The following is a 26,996-nucleotide window of genomic DNA, read 5'->3' as shown; positions in this document are numbered from 1 at the left end:
CGGACTCAGAAATTACCTATGTCTTGTTTTTCTGTGCAGCAGGTTCCACACAAAGGCTTTTCCTTCCCTCCTCCTCAGCCCTCCCTCTGTCCCTTCCCCAGGCTTTTGTGTCCTTGAGGTCTAGGTTTCCTCCCTGGGTTAATAACATTTACCTCTGTTTCATAGCATAAAGGAGAAGTTGCCAGGTGCCATTATTTTTTTGCTAAAACTCGGGGACAATCCAGCGATTAAATAGGATTTGTCATGTAGGGGAGGAGTTTGGTAGCTTTACAGTACAGGGTTTAACAAGGGAAGGGCTGGCTGAGGAACAGGACTGGGTCCTTAGAAAGGGGAAAGGGGAATGGGGAGAAAGAAGGGCCCTTGCTTACAGAAAGCAGTGCCTCTGAGGAGGTAGGGTCCCAGCATAGAGAGCTGTCCCCAGGGCAGGACTTTTATATTCTCCAAAGCCTCTCCAGCTGAGAGACAGTGCCAGCTTGCCCTGTGGGCCTAGGCACAGAGCATCTCCAAGTAATCACCACAGATGGAGGGCCAGACTGCAGAGGCCTTATTCTGGGACCTGGAAATCCAAGTGCATTCTTGCTTTGTCCTTAAACTACTAAGGATTGAAGCCAGGGCCCTGTGCATGCTAAGCAAGCACTCTACCGTCACGCTGAGTCTACAGCCTTTGTGTGTGTGTGTGTGTGTGTGTGTGTGTGTTTGTGTGTGTGTGTGTGTGTGTGTGTGTGTTGCTTGTTTTCGTTTCTGGTTTTTTAACTGAGACAGGTCTGACTATGTAGCTAAGGCTAGCCTTGAACTCATGATCCTCCTGCCTCAGCTTCCTGAGTGTTGAGATCGCAGTCACACATCATCATGTCTGGCCCAAGTGACTAAATATAAAGATGCCCCCAAACATGTGGACCTTGGCAACCTTGGGGAATCTCATGCTAGCTTCGTTTTCTTTGTTTGCTTGCCAGGCTGGGCCTTGTGCATGCTCGGCAAGCACTCTATTGCAGAGCCAAACTCCCAGCCTTCAAACCAGTTTTAATTTGCTTTAGATGGAAAAAAAAATGTTTTGGTATGTTTTTATTATATGCTCACTGCCTCATGGGGGAGGAACAGGGGTGTGCGGGCCTGCAGAGAACTTGGCAGCCAGGTGCGGCCTTGTGGAGGCAGGGGTCAATGGGCTTTCAACAGCTCATAGGGGCAGCCGGCATTCAATGAATCCCTGTTAGTCTGATGGGCCTTTGCCTAGTATATTGACCTTCTCCATATATGTCCTCCTAACTGCTATGCTGGTCTGTTTCACTGTCCTTTGACCTTTCGCCCACATTGGTGTCTATGATCCTATTATCTCCCCATTAGGCCTTGGGAGGTTCTTCCTGTTCATTCTTGGCTTTGCCCTCCTTGGCCTTCAGGAATGAATTTATGCTTCTTTTCTTTTTTAAACTCCTTCCTCTATTAGATTTTTAGCTACTCTTATCTTCACCCCTTTGGAGCCGAGCTCAAGTTGAAAGAAACAGCTCTGATCAATGGCTCTTCCTCTTTTGAGCCTTTTCCAGTCCGACGTCCAACTGTATAACACTATTCCCATTTCCACCGCTTCCACTGACTGATCAGTCACCCTCACAGATTCCTCCAGACCTTCTGCCTGGCTCATAATTCTTCCCACCACATCTCTGTCGTCATCCCAAATGGCTTCAGTCTTCAAGTGGGTGACTCATGGAATCACAGAAGCATCCAGGATTGTGAGTTCCTTTGCTACAGCCAATCTGACCTCCAATGCATGAGGTGACCTTTTGCTGTGGCAACACACCCGAGCCACAAGGTCCACTCTGAAAGTCCTTTCTTTTAAAAAAAAATCATTTTACCTGACTCTCTCTCTTTCAGACTACCAGTCTCACAGACTCTGCCCTTTTCTCTCCTTTCCCCCCAGAGGCACCCATGCGGCCATTGCTCTAACAGCTATCATCGTGTGTGTTTGGCCCTGTGGAAAGCCTTTGATAGCTATTAACTTGATGCATGAAGCATTGGTGTATTCTTTTTCATGAGTGTACAGTATTTGTTCCAGGTCTCAGCCAGACATCATTCGCAGAACTCAGTGCTAAGTGAAAATTCACAGCCCCTTATCCAAAGCTCTGTCTTTAAGAGTATCCCATTACTTATAAGATGAAATAGGGACAATCGTCATTCTAAGTCAAGCTTTAAATTATGAGCGTGTCACCTTTCATCTCTATATTGTTCAATGCTGGTTTAAAATGCAAATGTAAGCATACACACAGTCATTTCCTAGCTTACATGTACTTGAATTGGCTCTTACTGGAATGGTGAAATATTGCACAGAACTCTTAGTTTCACTGTTTGGTGTGTGCCTACTCTATCAACACTTCGCCTTCAGCTTGGTGGTGAATAAGGAAGGACTGAAAGGGAGAGGACTCTTGTATCACCCCCTTTTCCTTGTCCTGGTGTGTTGTCATTTTCAACGTGATTGACTGATACGGACAAGAACTCAAGTAGCAAGAGTGTGATAGGGTTCATTGAGTTTCTGATAACACCCGTCTTCTTTTTCTAAAGCCCTAGAAGCATGATCTGGTTGAAGACACAGTGAAGCCTGTGGCCTATCACTGAAGTAAGCTTGCTCAATGGTAGGCTGGTTGGAATATGACCATTTAATGCTATAACCAAACAAGGCAGCCAGGAATGAGGAATGCACCTCGCCTCTTTCTTCTGCTCACACTCACGCTCCATGATCCCATCATCCTTTGTGGTAATCCAGTCACAACGACTCTCAAGTAGCCCACAAATCTGTCTCATCTGTTCAAATTCATGCCTTGATCTCATTGTCTCCCATTTGAACTACTGCAGAAAGGCTCCAAGCAGTAGCCAGCTTTCTCTGCTTCGGTTTCACCCTCTACCAATACAGCAATCATTTTTCTAAAGAAAGACATCTGGTAACACCAATCCCCTCCTTATAATCTTTTGGTGGATCCTAATTGCTTGTAGTGCAATGTGGTGATCCTTACATTGTATTAGCAACTGTCCAATCTCATTTCATGTTACCTTTCATATTCATCCATACTATTGTAACCTACACCAAAATGTCATGTTTCTGTAGTTTTAGACTAACTTTTTTTTTTTTCTTTTGACCTGGAACTTGCTGATCAACATTCCAGATGTACAGTACATCTGGCCCCCACAAATGCCTAAGGAGAAAGTCAGGCTTAGAGCTTCCAATCAGCTAGCTGGAAAGTAAGAAGTAAAGTGAACCCCATAATGGGTCATTTAGCTATACAGGTAGGAATCATAATTCAAAAAAGCAGCTGAGGAGTCCTCTTCGGTAAAGCACAATATCTATGAGATAGACTGCTTGGGTTCAAATCTCAGCTTTGCATTTACTGGGTTTGTAACTTAGGAAAAGTTACTTAACCCTTCTATGTCTGTCTTGGTTTCTTATCTTTAAAATGGTAATCATGATTATGACTCCTTATAAGTTGCCGTGAATTAATATATGTAAAGCACTTAGAAGAATGCTTGCCATGTATAAGTTATTTAAATAGATGATATATTTGGGGTAACTAATGTGGGTGCCATTTAAATGTATATGTAAGTGGCTAAGTGGATGAAATGGTATAATGTGTGTGCAAGCTCTGGAAATTTAAAGCCTTGTGGCATTATTATCACTCTTTTAATTTTAAACAAGATAAATCTCAACTCTTCCAAGAAAGTATTTGTCATTCTCTAACTTATATAAGATTTCTATACAGATTAGAAGAGACTTTTAAAATAATCACATATACCCCATCTCATTCCAAAGTGGTTTTGAGTAAATTCAAAACTAATATAGAAGCAAGACGATGTAGCAATAGGAGCACGTAAGATTAGACACAGTGAGGTGTAAATCAGAGTTCTCTCACTTACCAATACAATTATTTCTCCAAGGTCTAAAGTTATTTGTGAAGTGTTGGGCATTCAGAAACGATCATTATTGTCATTTGGTTGAAGAAAAAAGAAGACTACATCAAGGCATTTCTTGGCAGGAGGAATTAAGGCAGAAATTCTGAGGAAGGATTAAAGGTTGTGTTCTATTGAGTTAGTTCAGAAGAACTAGAGGACAAAAGCTGTCCTTCTCAGGTAGCAGCCTAGACTTAGCCAGCCTCAGATTGAATCTCAAGGCAGAAGTCATTTCAAATGCTGCTATTTAGCCCTTATTCCATTCAATCTTCTATCATAGTTAATTATTTCTGTCTGTCTCCTGCATTAAATTGTATCTTCCTTGAAGCCAGTGACCTCATCTTTGTAAAAACTCATGCCTGCACGGTACTTGGCATTCAGAATCAGCCAAGAATGAAGGTGAGAAAAACACAATCTACTAGTGAACCCTTAGACACATATGAAGACCAGTTCAAATATCACTTTCTCTGACATGAGCTCAATTGGGAAAAGAATACATCTTTCTTTAAGAGAGGAGTAATGAGGGCCTTCGATAGGATATGCTATTCCTAGAGAGAGATTTCCAGAATTATACAGAAGCAGAAAAATTGTCAAAGTGGACTCTCCATCTGCATCTAGATTAGGGACCTATGTGTTGTGCTGCTCACACCAGTCCTCGTGTCTAGAGTGTTCATGTCTGAATTCTACCATCCGGACCTCTTAAGGATGCTGGCCCTGTCCAGGAGCTACCCCGAGAACTTCCTATGGTTGGGCATAGTTCTAATGAGGAGCTGGCTACCTGAGATTCAAAGGCAGTGAGAGGCCAGGAGGCTGCCTCTGTAGCTGGGAGAGCTTGAGGATTCCCTCTGGAATGGGTCAGGTCCTATAATATGACTCTACTAGTTGCCTTCTTCCCCTCCCCCAGTACTCAGTATTAGCTAGTCCACAAATTCATCATAATCACAAATACCCCAGATGAGCACCTGATCCTGGAGTTGGTGTGGTACCTGTGTCTTCATCTGTTCTTCAGTATATTCCCCCTTTGTTTTCTCCCAACAGTTGACCTCAGAGGCAATGCTTGAAGCAATGGCAACAATCACATCTACATTGAGATTCTTTCTTACCCCATCCTTGATAATGGCCATTATCAAGAAAACAACAACCAATAATGGAAAGGATGCAGGAGAAAGGAAACTGCCTACACTGCTGGTGGGGATGTAAATTAGTGTATCCACTATGGAAATCAGCATGGAGGTTCCTCAAAAAACTGCAAATAGAATCACAATATGATCTTGCTATAGCACTCCTGAGCATGTATCCAAAGGATTCTAAGTGTATCACCACATAGAACATTTACAATATAGGATATTTAGGATACCGCATAGGATATTTACAATAACTAAGTTATGGAATCAGCCCAGATACCCACTGGCAGATGCATGAGTAAGAGAAATGTAATATGTATATACAAAATGGAGCATTATTCAAGCATAAAGAAGAATAAACTTATGCTGTTTACAGGGAAATGGATGGAACCAAAGGTCATCATGTTAAACAAAAGAAGCCAATCTAAGAAAAGTAAATGTTGTATATTTTCTCTCACATGTGAAATATAGACGACGCAAGAAAAGGAGGGTGACAAGAGAGAGTTAAGTGAGGTGACTATGACAAACATTCATACACGTGTATGAAAACAGAATAATGAAACCAGTTAAAATGTTTAAAAGGGAGAGGGATAAGAGTCATACAGGGAATGAATTTTATCACAGTACATTATATACATGTAATAAAATGTTTCACAGTGAAACTTTTTTGAACAATTAAATACACTAGAGGTAGTACAATTGTGTGTGTGTGTGTGTGTGTGCGTGTGTGTGTGTGTGTGTGTGTGTGTGTGCTAGACCTGGGGCTTGAACTCAGGTGTTGTCCCTACACTTTTGTAATCAAGCATAGTGCTCTACTACTTGAGCCACAACTCCACTTCTGACTTTTTTGGTGCTTACTTGATGATAAGAGTCTCACAAACTTTCCAGCCCAGACTGACTTTGAACTGAGATCTACAGATCTCAGCCTCCTGAGTAGATAGGATTACAGCCATGAGCCAACAAAGCCCAACTACTAGTACAATTTTTTTAAAGAAAATGAAACATGGAAGCTTGTTGAGATTGGCTTGGGGAGAGGGAGGAAGACGAGAGAGAATGAAGTGGGTCTGATCAAGGCATGTTGTATGTGTGTATAAGGACATGTCAAAATGGGAATCCCTTGTACAACTAGTTGATGCAAAAAAAAAAAAAAAAAAAAAACACTGTAGGGAATAGTGTGTGGCTGCTTATTCCTCTTGGGCATGCTTCTGCAGCCTGCGGAACTCCTGACCCAAAGGTTCACACACAGTCTGATCTGTGGGAGTGACCCTGATCTCACAAATGGGTCTCAAATGCCAAGATCTTCCTAGGTTTCTCCAGTGATTTATAGAAATTGCATCTGTCCAGGCAGCTGAAAGGATCCAAGAGTGGATACAGGTTTTGATGTCATGCCAGCTTGCTGGTACAAACCTACACATCCACACTTAGGGGGAGATGGGGAAATGATCTTTCTTCTCTTTCTTCTTCATTTCTTTTCTCCCTGTGAATATTTGCTTTCCTGGACTGGGGAATGAGAGAAATCCAGACAACGGCTTTTTCCTTCAGCAATGTAGCAACTTGTGCTCAGATTAGTCGCTCCAGTTTTGATCGGAGATATTTACAATTCCCGAAATCTTCAGCTCCTTGGAATGACAACCCCAGATCAAATCTCTGAGGTCTGATGGTCTCTGCTCAGAGGATATCAGGGCTGGGTGGGGGAAGCAAAGGGCACCAGACAGTAAATGGAAGGAGGGAGCCACGCACAGTGGACTTTTGTTCCAGCCTGTGTGTTAAAACCGATACAACACGAAACCAAAGAGGAGATAGAAGGAGGAGGCTGTGCTGTGTCCCAGTGTGAAGAAAACAATCTGCTCTGAAGTTATCAGGTCTCTGAATACAATGTGATTTCTTCTCAGTCCCTGCTCTGACAGTCTGGCCAGCAGGAAAGACTGGAAGGTAGGCATGCTAAGCAGAGGTGTCAAGAAAGCAAGATAACCTCGACATCACAGTGTCAGGCATGTGTTTGGGTTTCCTGCCCTCATTTGTAGCACAAACCACTCTGGAACTTACATGCTGGGCTCAGCACAATTTCCAACCAAACCTATTGCAACCCAGATATATATAGAGATAGATAGATAGATAGATAGATAGATAGATAGATAGATAGATAGATAGATAGATAGATATACGTATAGATATGAGTATATGTGTATGTGTATGCATCCCTTCTCTTCTCCCTGCTCTGGAATCCCCACCACCCTCTGCCTCCTTTCTCGGGCATGTGAGGAATGTACTAGGCACCCAGGCAACCACATGGATGTCTGAAGTGAAAAGAGAATTTCGGTGGAAAATTCCAGAATTCCAAGGATGCTAAAAGCACAGGAGTTATCAGCAGTTCTGCCCCAGGTTAGCAACCACTCACATCTCCCCCAACACCCACTAGTTACGAGCACCTTTGGAGAAAACTTCACCAGCATCTCAGCACCCCTATTCTAATGTGCACTGACCCCTAGATAATCATCCCAACTGACACCAGCACCTTCTCATACTCGGCTCTCTCTCCTACTCGGGACCAAGAGCTGTATCTCCTGAAGAATATCTTCTCTACTCCCGTGCAAAAACCTTTTCTTTTAACCACAGTCCATGGGGCATAGAAATCTGAGGCGTTTAGAAGAAACCAGCCACAAACGCGCTGAGCCTACAAGCTGTGTTGCTTGGAGGAACTGGGCTCCATGGGCAGTCCAGCCACAGCAAGGTTCATTTCGGTTATCTAGGTCATGGTGTTCAAGGCAGCCTTGGCCAGAGAAGTAGCCTTTCTTTCCCTGCCAAGACATGAAAGAGAAAACATTCTGCTGTCTGTCTGTCCAAGTTTCTTATGGTGGACAAAAGGGAGGACTTCATTGACACCGCATCCTAGGCCTGAAACCAGGCCCCTGTCTCTCAGTGTAGTTCAGTTGTGTGGAATATTTTTTAGGGGCTAAGTGAAGGCAGTGGAGGCCCCCAACCAGCTCTGAGTGGGAGGAAATGGCTGTGATGTGGGGTGAAGGACTCTGAAGCTGAGCTGACAAGGTACTATGGTTTGGCTGTGGGCAGCCCACAATTTTTCTTAATTAGCCATGGCATCTTGCCCATCATCGAAATAAATAACAGGTGTCCCCTAAGGACACCACATGAGAGACGCCATTTATCGCAGTTCTGAGAGGAAACTGACAACATGACGGGTGACATAGCAGAAATAATGAAGAAAAATGGTAGTGGGCAAGGAGAGGCCCCATCAAGGGAGCCTCATAACCCATTCCCAAAGGGGAGCTCCTGCCTGGCAACGCACCCCCCCCCCTTGGGAGGGCAGCAACTCCCAGGTAGCCTCACGGTCTCCTGGCATGATTTCCATCTCCCATTAGTCTTCGGCAGGAACCGTGTGGTAGCATTTCAGGGTCACTGGCAATCCCTCTTGTCCCTGCACGGGTCATGGCAGATGCGTGTCAGAGCCCCAGATATGCCACTTTTGAGAGTTTCATTATTGTAGGCAGTTCAAGTTCAGGCAAGTCTAATTTGTCTGTGTGGATTGTCTCTGCCAAACGTTAGGCTGGAGGCTACGTGCATGGCATGTCCTCCGACCAACATGGTTCTGGTCATTCTCCTTGTCTAATAGAAGGTTGCTGGATCCTGGCTGAAGGCCAACAGGGGGCTTCTCTTGTCAAAGACTGATTGTGCCACTGTGTCCAGCCTCCCATGCCCTGATGTCTCATGGGAATATCCTCCATTACTGATCTCCTCTATATGTGGGTCTCCCTGTTCATTTCCCCCTAAGAACCTGTATAGACTCAAGTCCCTTCCATTGAAGCAAAACAATCAAATTGGAGGTGATGGTTAATTCAGTGTTGTTTTGGACTTGGCTAGGGGATGCTTGTGTAGCTCAGATGTATCTCTGGGAGCTTTTCTGTAGATCGACATTGGAACTGGTAAAGAAGATGTTCCCTCAGCAATATGGGTGATGCCATACAGTCCACTGTCCAATAGGGGGGAAAGAGGGATAAAGAAAACCAAATGTACGCTCTTCTTCGGCTGGAATGTCTTTCTTTTCAGAGCTTTCACAATGGAGCTCCTGGGTCCCTGTCCTTCTCATGATGGAACACATACCAACAGTTCTCTAGACCTCGGGCCTTTGGCCTTGAACTGGGAGTTACACCATATCAGTTGCTCTGGTTCCCAGACTTTCAGACTCAGACTGGCTCTCTTGTGTCTCTAGTTTGCAGAACGCATATCCTGGAACTTCTCAGCCTCCATGCTCACATAAGATGATTATCACAATAAATCTGATCGCCATGGGTGTATACACACATGCCTGTGTACACATACACATGCATCCATGCTTGTCTGGAAAACCCTGACTAATACACCAGCACTCCCTAGAGCTATAGCCTTCTTTAGTTACCTCCTGTGTATATCTCTTCAGTCTGCTCTTCCAAAGAAGCTAATCTCTTCAGGTGCTCTTTCTATTTCTCCAGCTATTTCTTCTCAGACAGTGTTATGATTTGGGTATGACACATCCCCAATAGACTCACGTGTTGAAGGCTTGGCCCTCAGTCAGTAGATCTAATCATTGAAAGGCATTTGGATCCTGAGGGCTCTGACCTAATCAATGGATCAATGTCTTGATGAATTACTCCTGATAGCATTATTGGAAAATGGGGATTATTTGGAAAAACTAGGCCAATGGCAATGTGTCCTGGAAAGTTACCTTGCATCCTGGTCCTCCTTTTTCCTTCCTTCTCTTTCTTCTTCCTCCCTCTCTCTATCCCCTAAACAGCATGAAGGGAGCAATTTTGCTCCACCACACCGTTCTGCCATAATGTGCTACCTTACCAGAGCCCCAGAAACAGCAGCACCAACTGACCATAGACTGAAACCTATCATGAACCAAATTCCATCTCTCATTTTAAGTTGTTCTCTGGGGTAATTTGTCACAGTGATATGAAACTGACTGGAAAAGATACCCACTGAAGCTCTGTTCCCACTGCCTATGGCACATAAGTTGGGAGTTTTTCAGGCTCAAGTCTCGGCTTTCACATCCCATTCTACAGGATCTTCCTAGGCAAATTCATGGATTCACCTACTTTACATGTCTTTGTGATTCCCACCTCTGTGTGTCCATCACTTAATCTCCCTTGAATTTTACTGTTCTGCAAGTATCATCTACTGGAAATTTCTCTGGATGGATTCTCTACTTGCCCCACTTTGAATATACCCCAAACTGAATTTCCCTTTATTCAACTTTCACACACACATGCATCGGTACACATGCACTCTTAGCCAAACCTACTTCTCAAGAAGATTGCCCGCCCTTGTAAGAGATAGTAGAGAATGCCACACAGCTAGTTCCTGCTGCTCTGGCAGCAATTGTCTAAGTCTTGCTGGCTTAGACCATGGCGTGAACCCAAAGACTCCAGTATATGTCTGCCTATCCACACAAAATTGAACAGAGACAAACACCAGTCTAAGTGGTTCTAAAGATCAGAGATCAGGTGAGGCCAAAGGGAAGAAGCATTGATGCTGCATTCATGTACATGGAGATCCTTGCAATCAGCAGAGGAATGCATAGATGGGATCAACCCTAGGAAAGAGGACAAATAATCAGACACTACCACTGATGAGCTTAAGGCAGTAGCCCTAGCTGCAAGGGGTTTGGTTATATCAAACATGGAGCCCCAAAGATGAGAGAGTAGGAGAGAATTACACAGTGGCACATCAAGGCAGAAGTCTTGGCCAGTAGACAAGTAGTAGAAGCACAGGAAATGCTCTGACTTGCACGTCTCCAAGATGGCAAGGGCTCATCCAAACATTCCAAATCCTGGATTCCAGAGCATGCAACTAGTTCTGATCCTTTGCAAAACCATAGGCCAAAATCCCTACCTGGATGAAATACCCTTAGAAACAAGAATGGTCCAAGTTTCCAAATCAAGGCTCATCTGCTGACACCTGTGGAACAAGGAAGAATGGGAGAGAACAAAAAATAAGGAAGAATGGGAGAGAACAAAAGTAGGATCATGAGTCAGGGAGGCTAAAAGCCTTATCCTACACAATAGCTTATCTGTATGTATCTTGACCTATGGCGTCTGATGATCAATTCTCTGTGGTAAGCTGGCCTTTTCTTTCTGTGGGCCCAGTTTGGTGTTGCATATTTGGGAAATGAGCAGACCAGGATGGCCGAGGGCACTTTCTAGGAAGCAGCCAACAGTAGGAACTTTCTACTGTTTCAATTGAGTCCATTGATGATCACTGAAGGCAAAAAAAAATAGCCTTGATGATGTAATAAATGTAAGCCAAATTCCAGCTAAGTATAGATACAGTGTAGGTCTTTATGTATTGACTGAGGATGTCTTTTGTGTAGGAATGAGGCTGTGCTCTAGCTTCTAAATTTTCCTTCCAGTAGCAACATGAAGGAGAGTCTAAAGAAGTTAAGACAGGACAGAAGATAAATAGGGAAAAGAAGAGAGAAATAAGTCATTATGTTTACTAGAATGTCAAGTTACTGGGTAGGCAGTAGAGGAAATGTGCCTGCTTGGGGAGTTTACAGATTTGAGGAAATGGAATGAACCACTCCAAAATTACAACAGCATGTTGCTGATACAAAGAGCAATAATGTCATGGGTCATAGACTGAGCACTGACTACGTACCAGGTGCCATGTGCCTTGTGCTTGTATGTCTAACTGCTTGGAAGGCTAAGAACAGGAAGACAATGGTTCACAGCAAGACAAGGCAGAAAATTTATGAGACTCCATATCCATGAAAGGAAGCTGGACACAGTGGTGCCTGTCTGTGATCTCAACAATGACAAGAAGTCTAGACTAGACAGATCAAAGTTCAGGTGCATGCCCAGACAGGAGACAAGATCTTGCCCTGAAAATAACTAGTACAGGAGATGTGATTGAAGTACCATGCCAGTTTAGCAAGTACAAAGCCCTGAGTTCAAATCACCAGTCACACACACACACACACACACACACACACACACACACACACACACACACACACACACACACACAACAGAACAATACACCATTATTTCCATATTACCAGCAAGGAAGTGAGGTTTCCAAAAGTCACATTCCAAAGGTCACTTCAGCTACAAGCTGAAGAGGCAAGATTCAAACCCATGACACATTGAGCCAGCCTGTTAGTCCCTCCACTTGTTGTTTCCCTAGTTCAAGTAAAGGCAAAAGAAAACAGAAGAGAATAATCAGCAATTCCCAAAGACCTCAGGGATGGCTTTAAAGAGGAGATGTTACCAGTTGAGTCCTGATGAACTAATTGGAATTTAAATGGAAAGAGAGGAGGATATCCCACAGAAAAAAGAAGCACAAACAAAGGCAAAGTTATCTAGAGAGGTAGTCTGGAAAGCAATGGGTTCAAGCAGAAACTTACAGGGATGCACCTAAGCAGGCAGCCACATCTCCCCAAAAGCCATGGAGCCTGAAAATGAAGTAGAAGAGTCACTGCAAGAACATGAGTGCCTGTATCAGTGTGGAGACAAATGGCATGTTCACAGAAACTTAGATGTTCAAATCCATCCCGAAGAATGGGGATTCTGGCCCAGGGTTGATGGACTGGTACCTTAAGACCAAGAATCAGTACCCAGTTGGCTTTCAGCTCTTTCATGACCATACAAACTCCCATCTCCTATGGCACTACACATACATTTTCACCAGGAGTACTTTTTATTAATTGGCATGAGTCGGTGCCCAGTGTTTGAATCGTTGCATGTATGTGTTTGTTTAATTTCTCTGCACTTGCTTTAGTTACCAAGTACACACAAAGCTGAGTGAGGGCATGTGGGATCTCACCTTAACAGATGGCCTAGTTGTAGCCCAGAGAGATTAGCCAGAACAAGAAGCTTAGAATAACATCTTGGAGACCAGATTCAAAATCTCCTTTGTCCCAGATCTAGCCCTGCCAGGTTCATATAATGTTGTCTTTTCACCTGATTTTCTAAAAAATAAAAGAATTTACTCGTTCATGTTTCTTCACTTTCTTAGTCTCAAACTCAGATCCGTATCCTTCTCGAGTGGCGATTTTCCTCCTTATTATATCCCTTTCTTGATTTTCCTGCTCTGTACGGAGCTGATTTATAGGCCAGAGTCGTCTCCTGGGCTGGGCAGAAAAATAGCTAGGAGACAGATTAATGATGCCCTCAGCATTGCTCAGGAAAATGCCAGCACAGGGCAAGACTGTGGTGTAGCAGAAGCTGGGAAAGCCTGCATCCATCGCTCGCATGCGACCCTGCTGGGCATGCCATGCCTGCTCAGCTGTGCCAACGAAGATTTGGGATAATTCCAATGATCTACTCCATCTACTCCTTTCCTTCCCATAAGGCTTAGAGGGACCACAGATGAATATGTCGGAACCTCCTAGAGAACTTCTACCCCAAATTTGACATGGGCTACATTCTGTAGGTTTGGGGGGGGGGAATTAACTGTTTTCTATTACCTCCTCATTGGGAGCGCAGACAAATAATAAATCCACACCCACGCTTATAAATATCTTTACACACAAGTGCACTCATATTTTGTCATCTATGTTTTTACAGCAAAGCCATGGGTTTCCTGGCCTAGGCCCCTCCCTGGCTTTAGTCCAGGGCCCTGTGTGTTGGAAGGTATCTTGATGGGAAAAGACAAAAGACACTGAAATGTGTGTAGCTCCAGGTTCCCAGCAAGCAGTCCCAGCTTCCCATAAAGCCCTGGTGGGCTAGGATGACTCCCCTCCTTCCTCTTATTCTAATTATGACAGACCTCAGGGGGCCCAGGCGAAGAGAAGAAGGCTGAGTGAGGACTGTGAGTGGGAAAGGAGGGCAGAGAAGGGAGGGAGAGAAGGAAGCAGGGAGGCAGCTGAAACAATTTGTTCTGGGGAGAAACAAGTACGTGGCTAGACAAGCGGCAGGCCACATAAAAAATGGTCCCACCTCTGTTTCTCCGCTTCCTCAGACAGCTGAACCTACCAGAATTCCACAGCCATGCTCACAGTAGGGTCAGGATAACGGAAAAGGAAAAGACCCTCTGGGTCTGAGTATCAAGACAGGCTGATTTGTCTCTGCACTATTACCAGGTTTACTGTTGTTTCTTTTCTTCCTGAAGTCCAAGAGCTCCTTGGAGGGGTTTGTCATTGCTTTGTATGAAGGAGAGCTTACGCTTTTGGAACCACTTAAGTCATAGCATATAGGGCTCTTTGTCCAGTGGTTACCTCACTGTCTGCTTGGAGAAAGACCGGTTTCTACTTCCATTCTTTGGGTTATAAAGTCAATGAGTAATGATCTCTTACACGTAAACGAACAGATATATGAAACAGATCCACCAGCACTTGATTTAATTTAACATCTATTTATCAAGGATTTCAATACCAGGCCCTATGCTACTATGAAGAATGGATGGCTAATCCATTCCTTAGGAGCTAATGGCTAATCCTGATCTTTAAGAAGTGCATGGTCAAGTAGAGGAGGCGAACAGAGGTTGAATAGGCCAGTTACTTCATGCATGATTTCAAGAACTCTGTTAGGGGAAGGACCATGGGAAGGAAGAAACCTGCTGCCCACTTGTCAGCTATAAAGAGGAGGATAATCCTGGTGCCGAGGAATTCTCCGCAACATGTACTTCCAGCTTTCTCAGCAGCTCTTGGCTAATCCAGATCCCCAGGCTGTTTCTCCTCCCCTAGACTTAAAATGAAGTTAAAATGTCAGGTCCTCTCCAGACAATAGAATTTCTTCTCTTTCCAGAGCTGTTTGGTTGTGGTCATGAAGACTGCCTGGTTGAAGATTTGGAAACAGCAACCATTCCAATTATGCAAAATGTGATTGAAGCAAGTGTCGTGGCCCTTCTTGTGCCCCTTCACTTAATTCTTGCCTTGCAACCCTGGCTTGGGCTGACAAGCATAATAGATCTACTTGATACATCTTGTGCTAAAATAAAACGTCTAGTCAAAAGTGCTTAGACTCCCTCTAGGCTGGAGTTGGCTAATGATGTCATTACTCCACAGGGCCTGGCGTTATTTTTAGGATGGCCATTTCCTCCCACATTAAGGCTCATTAGGATCTTTGTCCCTGTGTAGTACTCTACCCAAACAATAGAGGTCACACAGAGAGATGGCCTGATACAGGCCTGCACAGCCCAGTCACCCTTTCTCAACATGAATGAACCTTGTCTTGAACAATGGGGGATCAGACCAAGGTCAAAGGCTGGCTGGGCTGGGCTTCAGTCAAAGCAGCTGGTTTACCAAGATGGCAGTGGTCAGTTTTATGTCATCCATAACCAAGCCAACCATAACCAACTCTGGTTGGCTTGTCTCTTCGTATCTCTCATCTGTTAGCCCATATAAAACACTTCTAGCCTGGATCAAGTCACATGGCCCAAAAGTCTAACTTCTGGATTCCAAGGTGAAGCAATAATTACTACAAGGAAAAACATGAGTCTATTTTTACCACGATGGATTTTGCAATCAGAATGATCTAGGTTCAGATCCTAGGGTGGCGGTGTACTAGTTGTGACACCTTTCTTAACATTCTTAGTCTTATTTTTCTCATCACTAAAAGGAAAATGATAATATTAACCTCCCAGGACCGTCAGAGACTAAATATGAAAATATATGTAAAACACTTAGTGACCCTGACACAAGGAAAACGATTATTAAATGCAACTGTTATTATTTATCATCATCTCTATTATTATTATAAATCAACAAGGTGTAATTTTGAAATCTGAAAAGCTCAGAATACCAAGATTTTTTTTTCTTGATTCATTTGGCAGTAAAACCTGACCTGACCTGAATTTCTTTGTAGACTTCATTTATCCCATTTCAGATGAATATTCACTGCAGAAATCTCAGTTTATTTATTTATTTTTGTTTGTTTGCCAAGTTGAGGCCTCAAATTCTGCTGCTCAGGTTAGGGGATGGTAGATGATGTCCAAGAACTGCCCCTCATTACTTTTCTAAAACCTGAAAAATTGTGAATTCTCAAAGCCATCTGGTGTCAGGGAGTTGGCTAAGGGATCATGGTCAGTCAGTATTCTTCACACCACACGGGCCTGGCCATGTAGGGCCCAGGCCACCTTCTTTCCTTCTTACCTGACAAATATAAAAAGTGCTCATTTCTTTCCTAGCTGTGAGGCAGACAGCCGTCTCCCTGACAAATCACATGGGTTCCCCCACCCACCCCCAGGCAGCCAAACCACTCTATTTTGCTATGTAGAGACCTAATCTGTTACTGAAACTGATGGTTTGATTCTTGGAACTTTGGGCCAGAAACAGCAACAAAAACAAACAGCGTAGGCCTCAGATTCACTCTGAAGATGTTATATTTCCAAATAAGTCACGTTTCCATTTCCTGAGCACCTACTTACCTCATGCTCTGCTCTTTACACACACCCCAGACTTCATAACCATCACACAGAAGGACCTCACTTTACAGATTGGTGGGTGCCGGGAACACATTTCAAATCTGATTTCAAAACCATTGCTATTTCCTCTCCAGCCTGGCTGGCTAAGTCTCGTAAAAGTCATCAAAGAGAAACAAAACAAGAAAGTATATTTTTAATTTCTTTTAGTCTCCCTGAAGCCAAGCATGCTATGGCATGGCTATAATCCCAACACTCAGAAGAATACGGCAGGAAGATCAAGAGTCAGAAGCCAGGCTGGGCTACATAATGAGTCCAGGCCAGCATGAACTACACAGAGCAAGACCCTGTCTCAAAATAACAGGAGGGAGCCAGTCCCATTGAGTGGGTGGTATTATTCCCTTTAAGACCCAGGCCTTCTCTAGGAAGGAATCAATATGCAAGTCTGGGAAACAGCAAGTGTGAGTGCCAACTCTTCTCTAAGTGCTAGTGTTCTCAGAAATTGACATTGACCTGCATTGTTCAACCCCATTTCTTTCATCCTTCCTCAATCTCTTGCAATTGGACTTGCAGGAGAAGGTTCAAGAATGTGGAGGTGGATGGTAGAAACTATTGTGTTTGGGAAGGTATGTTTTTGTAGCTGGAGCACCTTAGATCATCCAAGCCTAAAGGTCAAGAAAGAAGAGCTGTTCACCTTGGCTATGAACCTACTGGTGAATATTCAGGGATGGACTCCTCCTGACAAGCTGCCTTTCCTGGAGACAAAAGTGAAAATCAAATGTAGCAACAATAACAATAATATCATCATCATCATCAAGATTAAAAATTAAGGGTCCAAAACCAGAGAGAGTAACTCACTCTCTCTCTGGCAACACCCAATGAGACAAACTTCATGAAATACAGGGGTTGTGCAGCCTGCAGATGCATCTACATTATGCAGAAGTGGTCAGGGTTCTCCTTCCCCCTTGATAGAATGCCCAGGAAGCCTCACAATGAATGCTTTGGTCAACATGATAGCAAGAACTTGGCCTTGCTGGCACTGCATTGTTTATCAACTACCTAGGGTTTTGGATTATGAAAAGATGTCTGAAAGTGACTTTGTTATCTCATTGTACTTCTGCAAGCCATCACTCAGTTCTCTGAGAGGTGCTGGTCCTCTTAGAATTCCTGACTTTTTGATTTGAGGATGTGATTATTTCCTATACTGGCAATAGGAAGCTTGAAACCCAAGGGTAACTGCTGGGCTGGTGGTAGCCTGCAAAATGGAGGTACAGCTGGAGCTTCTAACTGGTCCCGGTGAGTTCTAGGCAGCCTGCCAGGTGGTACAGCTGTCAGTGATCCATGAGGTCACCAAGGTATGAATCAACATTAGTGGTACCCATGGCTGCATCCATAATAGAGACAGTTCATGTTGCATGTCATAGGCCAATGAGAAAGTCACTTGTCTTCCTTCCTTCCTTCCCCTTCCTTCCTTCCTTCCTTCCTTTCTTCCTTCCTTCCTTCCTGCCTGCCTGCCTTCCCTTCTTTCCTTCCTTCCTCCTTCCTTTCTTTTTTCTTTCTCTTTCTTACTTCCTTCTTTCCTTTTTTCCTTCCTTCCCTCCTTCCCTCCCTCCTTCCCTTTCTTCCTCTTTCCCTTTCTTCCTCCCTCCCTTTCTTCCTTCCTCCCTCCCTCCTTTCCTTCCTTCCTTCCTCCCTTCCTTCCTTCCTTTCATTCCTCTTTTCTTCCTTTTCCCAGTAGCAAGAAAGCAATCATCCAAGAAATGGAGAAGGTGAAGCAGAGAGCCTACAGAAGTGGCTTACATTCTGATCACTGTGGCTCAAAGTTTCAAGAAACTCTCATCTCCTTCTTCTTGGCTATAGATATTTACAGTAATTTTCCTGCTCTAGTTTCTCAACAACTCCTCATAGACAAGCTAAAGATTAGAGCTCAAAGAGACCTTAGAGATTATCCTGTCTAATACCCACCTTTTACACATGGGACAACTGGACATCAGAGAAAAACAAAGAAATGAAGTGAATCCCCAAGATTGCAAAGCAGTCCATGAGAAAACAGGATGGAGGTCCTTTCTACTGATTCCTGAGCTGCTCGTTTTCCCACCCTTTGCTCAGAAGCAAAAGTCTCCAGATTCTCTAATCCTCCTAAAGAAATACCTATGCAAGAAGGTGTTGTAGTTTGAAGTGAAAAAAATCTGCTCTGGTGTGCTATAGACATAGCCAGTTGCCGCTGGCTTGAACGTACAGCTAGCCAGACACTAACAAAATCAAATGTGGTAAACAGATGGATGTGATGATAACACACATGTTTACGTAATTTTTTTTCATGAGAAAATGAGAGGATTTGAAACAGATATTGTGGAAGATGGTATTCACATCACACTTGTTGATTCTGCAGTCATCTGAGTCCTTTTAACATTAAAGGTACTCTATATGACTGAGTTGGTGAATGCTTTGAAGCTTGAGGTTGGCTCCACACTTTTTATAAATGTAATTGAGGGACTGTCATTACCTTTGCTATCCCCCAACTAGACACATGCACACACGTGCACGTGCACGCGCACGCACAACACACACACACACACACACACACACACACACACACATCCACTGAAGGATGACTTCAAAAGGTGAGCCTGTAAATCAATAACAAGTCCACCCCATTGGGTACTGTCATCTGACTCCTAGACCATTGACATTTGGCTTTGATGTCCTTTCCAAAAGACTTCTGCTCTTTTCCTGCCATAACTGTACTCCTATGTTCAAGCCATTCAATATCTTTCGAGATCTGGGTGTAGCACAGCTCAGCCCCCTTGAGTCAGAGAAGAAGGAAAGCTGGCATCCATTCTCCTGTTGAGGTCTTTGGCAATGGTGGCTGCTCCCTTAGGACATCCCTCTCCGCGTCTGGCACAGAGGAAGGCAAAGTTAGACTGACAACAACACTAACAAAGATTAATTTCTGTGCCTGACGAGAGTTAATTTCTCCGATTAGAGGACTCTTGAAGAGGTGCAGTGACCAAATCTTGACTAGAATTATTTAAAGGGCCTAGTGGCCAGGCGAAGAACCCCAGACATACATCAGTGCTCACAAGAGGACGTCGGCTAAACCAGGATTGGTATGAGTCAAACACATTCGTGGAGTAAATACACGGGACAGGCAGCTCTGGCAGCTTAGATGTATTTGCAAGTATCCATTTCTTTCCCTATGTTTGCTATTTGTTTCCCTTTAGAGATCTTCCTAGAAAGAAGGTCTTGTCTGAATGTACTTGCATTCAGGAAGGAATGATAAGAGATAGAGAAACACCTATAGCAGCCATATCTGATCTGATGGAAGCTAAAAGCTAACAGGGCTTCCGTACAGGTCCATCCACCAACACCAATCCTCTAGAAATTTGCTGTGACCCATGGAAGAAGAAGTTGATTGCAAGTCAGAGTGATTCACCTTGCAACCACTACCTGACAATGGACACAGCAGTGTAGGGTGGGTGGAGATCACCTGTCAAGAAATGGTTACACATCCAGAGTGACATCCTGCCTGGACTCTGTGGTCAGAGGGAAAACAGGAGGTGGTTGGGAGAACTGTGAGCTTGGAAGGCCCGCTGACTTGGACTTGAATTCTGCCTCCATCGTTTACATCTTCTAGAAAGTTTAAATCTCTGGCAAGGCGTGTGAACTTTCCAGAGATCCCATTTCCTTGCCCAAAGCGGAAATCATTCCTATCTATATACATTGTCTCAGAAAAGATAACTTACAAAATTGCCTGGTGACAGACAACCAGGGCCCTCCTTCCTCCCATGTCTGTCCCCTCTTGGGGACCTGACCACGGGAAAGTCCTCAGGTCATCCCTGCGGAGATGCAGGAAATGAGAGATTCCTACGCAAAGTGTTCCACAAATAAGGGACAAAGAAAGAAACTTGCTTTTTCTTTTAGCTCACCCCATCCCTTTCCAATCCTTTCTTTGCCCTCCTTGTTTTCCCTCCATCTCACAAACTAGTTATGGGCTCACCAAGGCCTCGGAGCTGTCCAAAGTGAGGTGCTCCTTTTAGCAGACAAACTCCTCCAGTTTGCTTATCCGCTCCATAAACATTAGTTGAGAGTCTAGCTAGGCCCTGGGATAAGAGGACAGGATTCTCTCCTTGGGAGCCCTCAGTCTCCTCTTGGAAATGGAGCCTGCTTTGGTCAGAGGCAGTTAGTTTGTTGGTGCCTAGCGCTCTCCTCCCCTAAACTGGGCTAGTACAGATGTAAAGCTGCAGTCAGCACACTGCTAATGGGGCTTTGAAAGTCTCTGCTTTATTAGGGCAGCCAGGAAAGCCGATTTCAGCTGCAAATGCCTTCATTGCCTCCCCAGCAGAAATGGCTAATACCTGCTTTCTGGGACGTGCTCATCAAAAGGAGACACTCAAAGCCCCATTAGCAGTGTGCTGACGCTGGCTGTACATCCTGAAAGGGCAAGGTCCAGCCGAGTGAAAGGAATCCAGCCTATTTGTCAACATGAGCATGAGTCAGAGCCATCATCCCCATTGCCCATCCCCCCTTCTCCCTCCCATTTCCCAGCCCACTGCTCCTCTGCCTTCCTCCCTCTTACCTGGCCCCACAGGGACCTGAAGAATTCCAGTTTCTCAGCAGGGGGCTCTGCAGTCCTACAGTCCACACACTGCCCCCTCTCTGTTCCTCTCCACTCACCCTCCCTTCTCCCTACCATTGTCCACTTATTCTCCATACAACTACATACCCAGCAAAGAACTTCCTCATTGTCACCATTTGATTCAGGCCTTGCTGTCATTATAGCCACCTCTGGAGGGGGGGGGAGGGTAGCTTGAGATCCTACAATCTGAAAGTTGAAAGGTTAGAGGACTCCCCCTGCTATCCAATAGGGCATTGTTCCCTCACTACCACCAATCTAGGGTCAAGTGGTCTGAGAGTGACGATAGCCAAAGATAACCAAAGAGCTCTATAAAAATGGAGGTGATCTCCTCTGATGTTTTTTTCTTTTTTTACCAGCCCCCGCCCATCCCAGGCTTATTACGACCCCCTCTTAATTTCTGCAAGTTAAGACTTGGTCTCATCATGAAAGGATGCTCCCTGCCAAGAAATACTGCCCTCACCTCTCCTTGGGTTCTCCCAAGAAGAAAGGACACGCGGCAGGAAATGAGATTTTTCTCAACTTTGTTTACTGTCTCATTATTCAATAGACAAGCAGGGTGAAGTGGACCACTAAGGAACAGGAGTCATTAGAGAGTCTAGCAACACAAACAATATTTCAGCAGCACGGAGAAAGTCCTGCTAGGCTGCAGGCATGTTCTAGCTCATGGGTATATGAGGCTGCATAATAAACTTGGCCCCTTTCATGGATGCTTATAGCCTAGTGGGTGAAGGCACACATAAATAGGAATTATATGTAGCAGGCAGCATGCTTTCTTAGCCATCAGAACAAATGGCTTTGTTTTATTCCCCTTTTTAGGAAATGTCGCCCTGGCCTTTGCCTTTGTTGCTCATTAGCCCTTTCTTGAAAGTCGCTACTTACTTGGCTTCTGATTTCATTTTCTCAGAGGTCAGCTTTTCCTTCAGTCTCCTTCCTTACATCTTCTTCCTCTGCCTACTCCCTTAACATTGGAATTCCCTAAAGAATTTATTTCAATCCTTTTTGCCACTCAATCTGAATCTTGCATTCTCCTTGGAAAACATCACTTGTGCCTAAGTCTAGACCTCATCTAAAGATTGATAGCTCCAAAATCCATCTCTCTACCCAGGCTTTTCTTGAAGGACACCTCCCAGAACATACATTTGTTGAAATTGGAGTCCTTTAAAATATGATGTACAAGTAGTACTCTAAGAGCATTAAAAAATATTCATTCATTCCATCCTCCTGACATCATAACAGCCCTATGAGTTGGTGTTATTGTTTTCCCTGTCTTAAAAATGGGTAACCCAGGCATAGAGAGGCTAAGGACTTGTCCAAGATAATACTACGTGTGATACTGGAGCTAAGTTCCAAACATGTGTGGCTTGGCTCTAGAGGGCACCATGCCGTGCAATCCCTTCACCCCCTACATAGTATACGCACAGAACACGAACTTGGGTAGCTTGTCCTCACGTCTGTTCCTCTCCTATTTGTGCGACTCAGCTTCTGTTAATGGTATCATCATATACTCATCCCAATGAGAAACTTAACTGCCTAGAACGGCAAAAATACTCACTGAAGGTTTTGGAATTGCATTGAACTGTTCTAAGTTGGATTGAATTGAAGCGTGAAAGGCGCTCAGGATAAGAATGCTCATTGGAGAACTGGGAAATGTTTTCAAGAAGAGATAACACCGGAGCTGAGCTGGGCATAGCACATTACATAGAATGTTACATGTCAGCACTATGAAGGGTTAAGAAACCAGGCTGTTCCCTACTGTCTTTTTATAAATGGAGCATTGTAGGTAGATAAAAAGGACACTATGATGCAAACAAGGCCACAGTCTAGTGAGAAAGGAATTCTAAGTCCTCATGACTCAAAGCATGTTCCATAGACTGGCAGAACCCAAAGTATGTATACTCTTTACCTGGAAGTTTGGTCTCAGGTCCTCTGTTGGCTATGTCTACTAAGATGATCTGCCTCTGGCACATTAGAAGTGGTAAATATCAGTCTGTATCTACAATGACCATGGAATCCACATTATTTAGTCATATCTCATAGAATCCTAGATTTCACTTGTTCTGTAATCCCTCAACGTTTGGGAAAATGTACGTCTTTTCTGGCTTGGACCCTGCTCAGATAACCCCACAGAAATTAAGAAGCATAAATATGATTGAATACATGCGTATCTCTAATGAGTAGATGAGGCCTCATTCTCAAACACTCAAAAGTAACTCAGCTACAGTGTCAGAAACTATCCAGCAGTTGGTTTTGTTGAAAAGTGGGCAGAAGGAAAAGGGGATGGTTCAGTCTATACAGCTAATCCAACCCAAACTCTAGATGATGAAGACATTAAGACTACTACAAGTTCATCTGGTAGCAAGTTGGTCATGTAAAAGGCGGTGTTATAACACACTTGGTTAATAAGGTTGCAGGTCATCCTTGATAAAGTCCTGAAGTCTGTAACTGTAAGATGATCCAGTCTTCTACATGTTAATGGAACCTGGATAGAAATGTAAGAGGAGAACAGTTCAACTAAAACTCAAAGGCAAAGGAAGGTTAGGTTAGCAATGAAGGTGGAGATTGTTGGGGTGCATGGGATGCTAGAACCAACAAAGGAAGGAAGGTAGAGACAAGAGCAGCAATTAGAAGAAAAGATAACAGAATAGGTTACATATAAATAGGAAAGAAACAGTTAAAGTAAAACACTTCAGCCACGGCTGCTGTGGCTGAGGGCCATTTGGTGGTTGGACACAGGATGCAGTCCTAGAAAATAACTGCTAGTGGGAAGGGGAAGTGGTCCAGGCAGTTCACCACCCAAGTGACTCTTTTCCTGCCTAAAGCATGCAAGATGATAAAACTCCTTTTACAGCAGCTGAGAAAGATAGTTTTTTTAGAGGCATTTTATTACAGAGGCATTCATAGAGCAGGTTTACATTGGAAGAGAAATCCAACCTCCTGAAATTCCTGCATTTGCATGAATATGTGTGGTGGCAAGAGGAGTAGAAATAGCTAAAGTAGAAGGAACACAGGGAGACATCTGTGTACTCTAGAGTGAACAGCTGGGCTACAGTTCTGTATGTGGCCCAACAGTTCCATTGCACACAAGTCATAGGTCCAAGTCACACTGGCAGGAGCTGTGGAAAGGCTCATGTGGCCAGTGCTGACCCCAACAGGATAAATAAAAGAGGTGCAGATAGCATCAGGACCAACTGTCTAGGGCCACCTTGGATAGGACTAAACCACAGTTCTACTTGCATACCAGATATAGAAGTTAACTGTAAGTTAAAAAAGTCTTGAACAGATGTTCTTTTGTTATGGTCCTTGTAGAGTTTAGTCAGGAACCCAGGTATTAGCCAGCAGGTGACTATCATTTCACAGAGTAATCAAGGATGTGGCATCCTAGAGATCGATGGTGGTTATGGGACTTGTCCCTTTCCTTTTCTTCTCAACTCCAGCCTCCTTTCTCCCTCTATCTTTTTGTCTTTTTCTTTGCCTTCTTCTGACTCACCAAGCTATAAAACAGAAAACAGTTTATGTTTTATTATTTATTACAGAGAATTTTATGTTTCCTGGTCTTGGTTTAGAAAATGCGAAGTGAAATGACTTTATTTATTTATGCATTTAAATAGACTAAATTAACTTGATTTTTGTGTTTTATGTGCTTACCCCCACAGCCTTTGCCCTGGAACTTTCAGTACCAAAATGGCATTGGCCCTGGTTGATAACACAGTGTTTGTAAAGGCTGTTTACAGGGAAGGAGTATTGCCGATGCCTTCTGAGCTTGCCTGGTAACCCCAGCCTTTCAGAGGTAACAGGAAGCCTCTAATCTGACACAATAGACTGGGGATAGAGCCAGGACATAAAGACAGACAAGTCGTGTAGTGATTCATCTGTGTCCACTGATTCTGGGGATATCTCTGTTTGAAGGTCACAGAATTCCTACTTGCTCACCTCTTAAATCATCTGCTTCTATCTGCAGGTGGTGACAGAGACTCCAAAAAACTAAAATAGTCATCTTTCAAGGTTAACAAGGAGCTACTTAGAAGCCCCAGCATGATTGTCAATAGCCAATCAAAAGGAACTGTCAGCTACTCCCCCAGGAAAGGCTTCAGTTAATGAAGAGCACAGGGCTGAGGGGTGGCTGCATACAGAGAGAACCAGCTGTTTGGTGTCCTATGTTGGTGAACCCAAAGCTGGAGGCGAAGGGGGCAGGGATGTTACCATTCCCCCAAGCAGAACAGGCCAGAATGATCCCAGTGGGATATCCACAACCAGGGAAAACTTGCTACAATCAGGGGCTAGTTCCGTGAAACCCATTGTCCTCTCCCTATGAGAGGGGCTAGCAATTAAATTTCTCCTGAGGTCTTTTTCTCCCCTAGTGATCTTTTCCTTGCAAGATTTTTATTCCCCCTCAGACTCTGCAAGGTTGATGTAAAATGAATACTGTAATTCTACATTGGGATTCGATTTATGCAGTACCCTTCACTGAACATGAGCCTCAGTTTCCTTCCTTGTAAAATGAGTGAGCAGACAATCACACAGGCACACAAAGTAGCATAATTCTGAGTCCCGCTGGGCTAACTACTCTCAGGATTTTTAACAGGGGAGCTACTGAAGCTAATGAAAAAGATTTTCCTTCAGATTCCTCCATAATCTTCTCTCTTCCACTGCAATGTAAGAAGGGACTATGAGTTCCTATGTGGACCTGATGATATAATTTTAGGTGAACAGAAGAGAATACAGAGCCTCCCAGCCCCTTGAGTCCTGAAGCCGGGTTTTCCATCTAGGAAGGACCCAGACAGGAAGGAGAGAGATAGAGACAGGACTGCAAATGAGCTCACATCAACCCCGGACAAATTACCTCCCAGACGCGATGGACTGGGAACCCACAGTCTGCAATCTGGGAGGAAAAAAAAACCCTGAGAACGAAGAGATGCCACATGACTTAAGATAAGCATGTTTGTCCCACATTTTAGAGATAAGTAAAAAAGCTAATTCTGGAAACTATTAACTGGAGGGTTTCATATGACACCCACAAAACTCTAAATTGTGCTTCTAAGAGGAAAACTGGCATGGGAAGATTGTGGTTCAAGGCCAGTCCAGTAAGAAAAGCTGTCAAAACCCTATCTCAACCAACAAGCTGACAAATCCCTGTAATCCCAGTTACATGGGAGATGAAAGCAGGACATTCAAAGTCCAAGTTCCCTGGGCACAAGCACGAGACCCTACCTGAAAACAAACTAAAGCCAAAAGGATTGGGACCAATGGCTCAGTTGTATAGGCCTTGCCTAGCTAGCTTGAAGCCCTGAGTTCAAACCCAGTAACTGTCAAAAAGAAAATTAGGAGAATTTGTAAGGAAAATAGAAATCATCAGAAGCTGGCCTGGATTCACTTGGCACAACTTCATTCCAAGGACAGCACTGATATAATGTTATATTCAGAGAGAAATGCAAAACATTTTGAAAGCGCCTTTTAATAAAGATTTTATTTATTTCATTACCTCGACTAGAATTTAAGCTTATATTATAAAGGCAGAAATTTGGGGAAAGGAGGCATTCTTTACTGCTATACCAGAACATTCAACCCTTAGAAGCATTAAAAACTGAATAAATTGTTTTTAAAAATAAATCAATATATGTGTGTCTACAATAAAAGACTGGAAGGAGACATGGTAAATATTAATTGAGACCTCTGGGTGGTTGACTGTTGGGTGGCTTTAATTTTCTCCTGCTTTTTTGGTGATATTGGAGATTGAATTTAGGGCCTTATCCTTGATAGGTTACCATTCTACTACTTGAGCCATATCACCAGCTCTACCTTTTGTTAGCTATTTTGGAGATAGAACCTAGCAAACTTTTCTACCCTTGTTGTCCTTGAACCATGCTTCTCCCGAGTAGCTAGGATCCTAGACATAAGCCACCAGTTCCCAGCATTAATTTTCTTCTTAATCAGGGATTTTCCCCCCTCCC

Source organism: Dipodomys spectabilis, unplaced genomic scaffold (assembly GCF_019054845.1).
Source record: "Dipodomys spectabilis isolate Male_0828 unplaced genomic scaffold, ASM1905484v1 ptg000076l, whole genome shotgun sequence".
In the NCBI taxonomy this organism is placed as follows: domain Eukaryota; kingdom Metazoa; phylum Chordata; class Mammalia; order Rodentia; family Heteromyidae; genus Dipodomys; species Dipodomys spectabilis.
The sequence above is the reverse complement of the archived record's forward strand: the minus strand, read 5'-3'. Positions refer to the sequence as shown.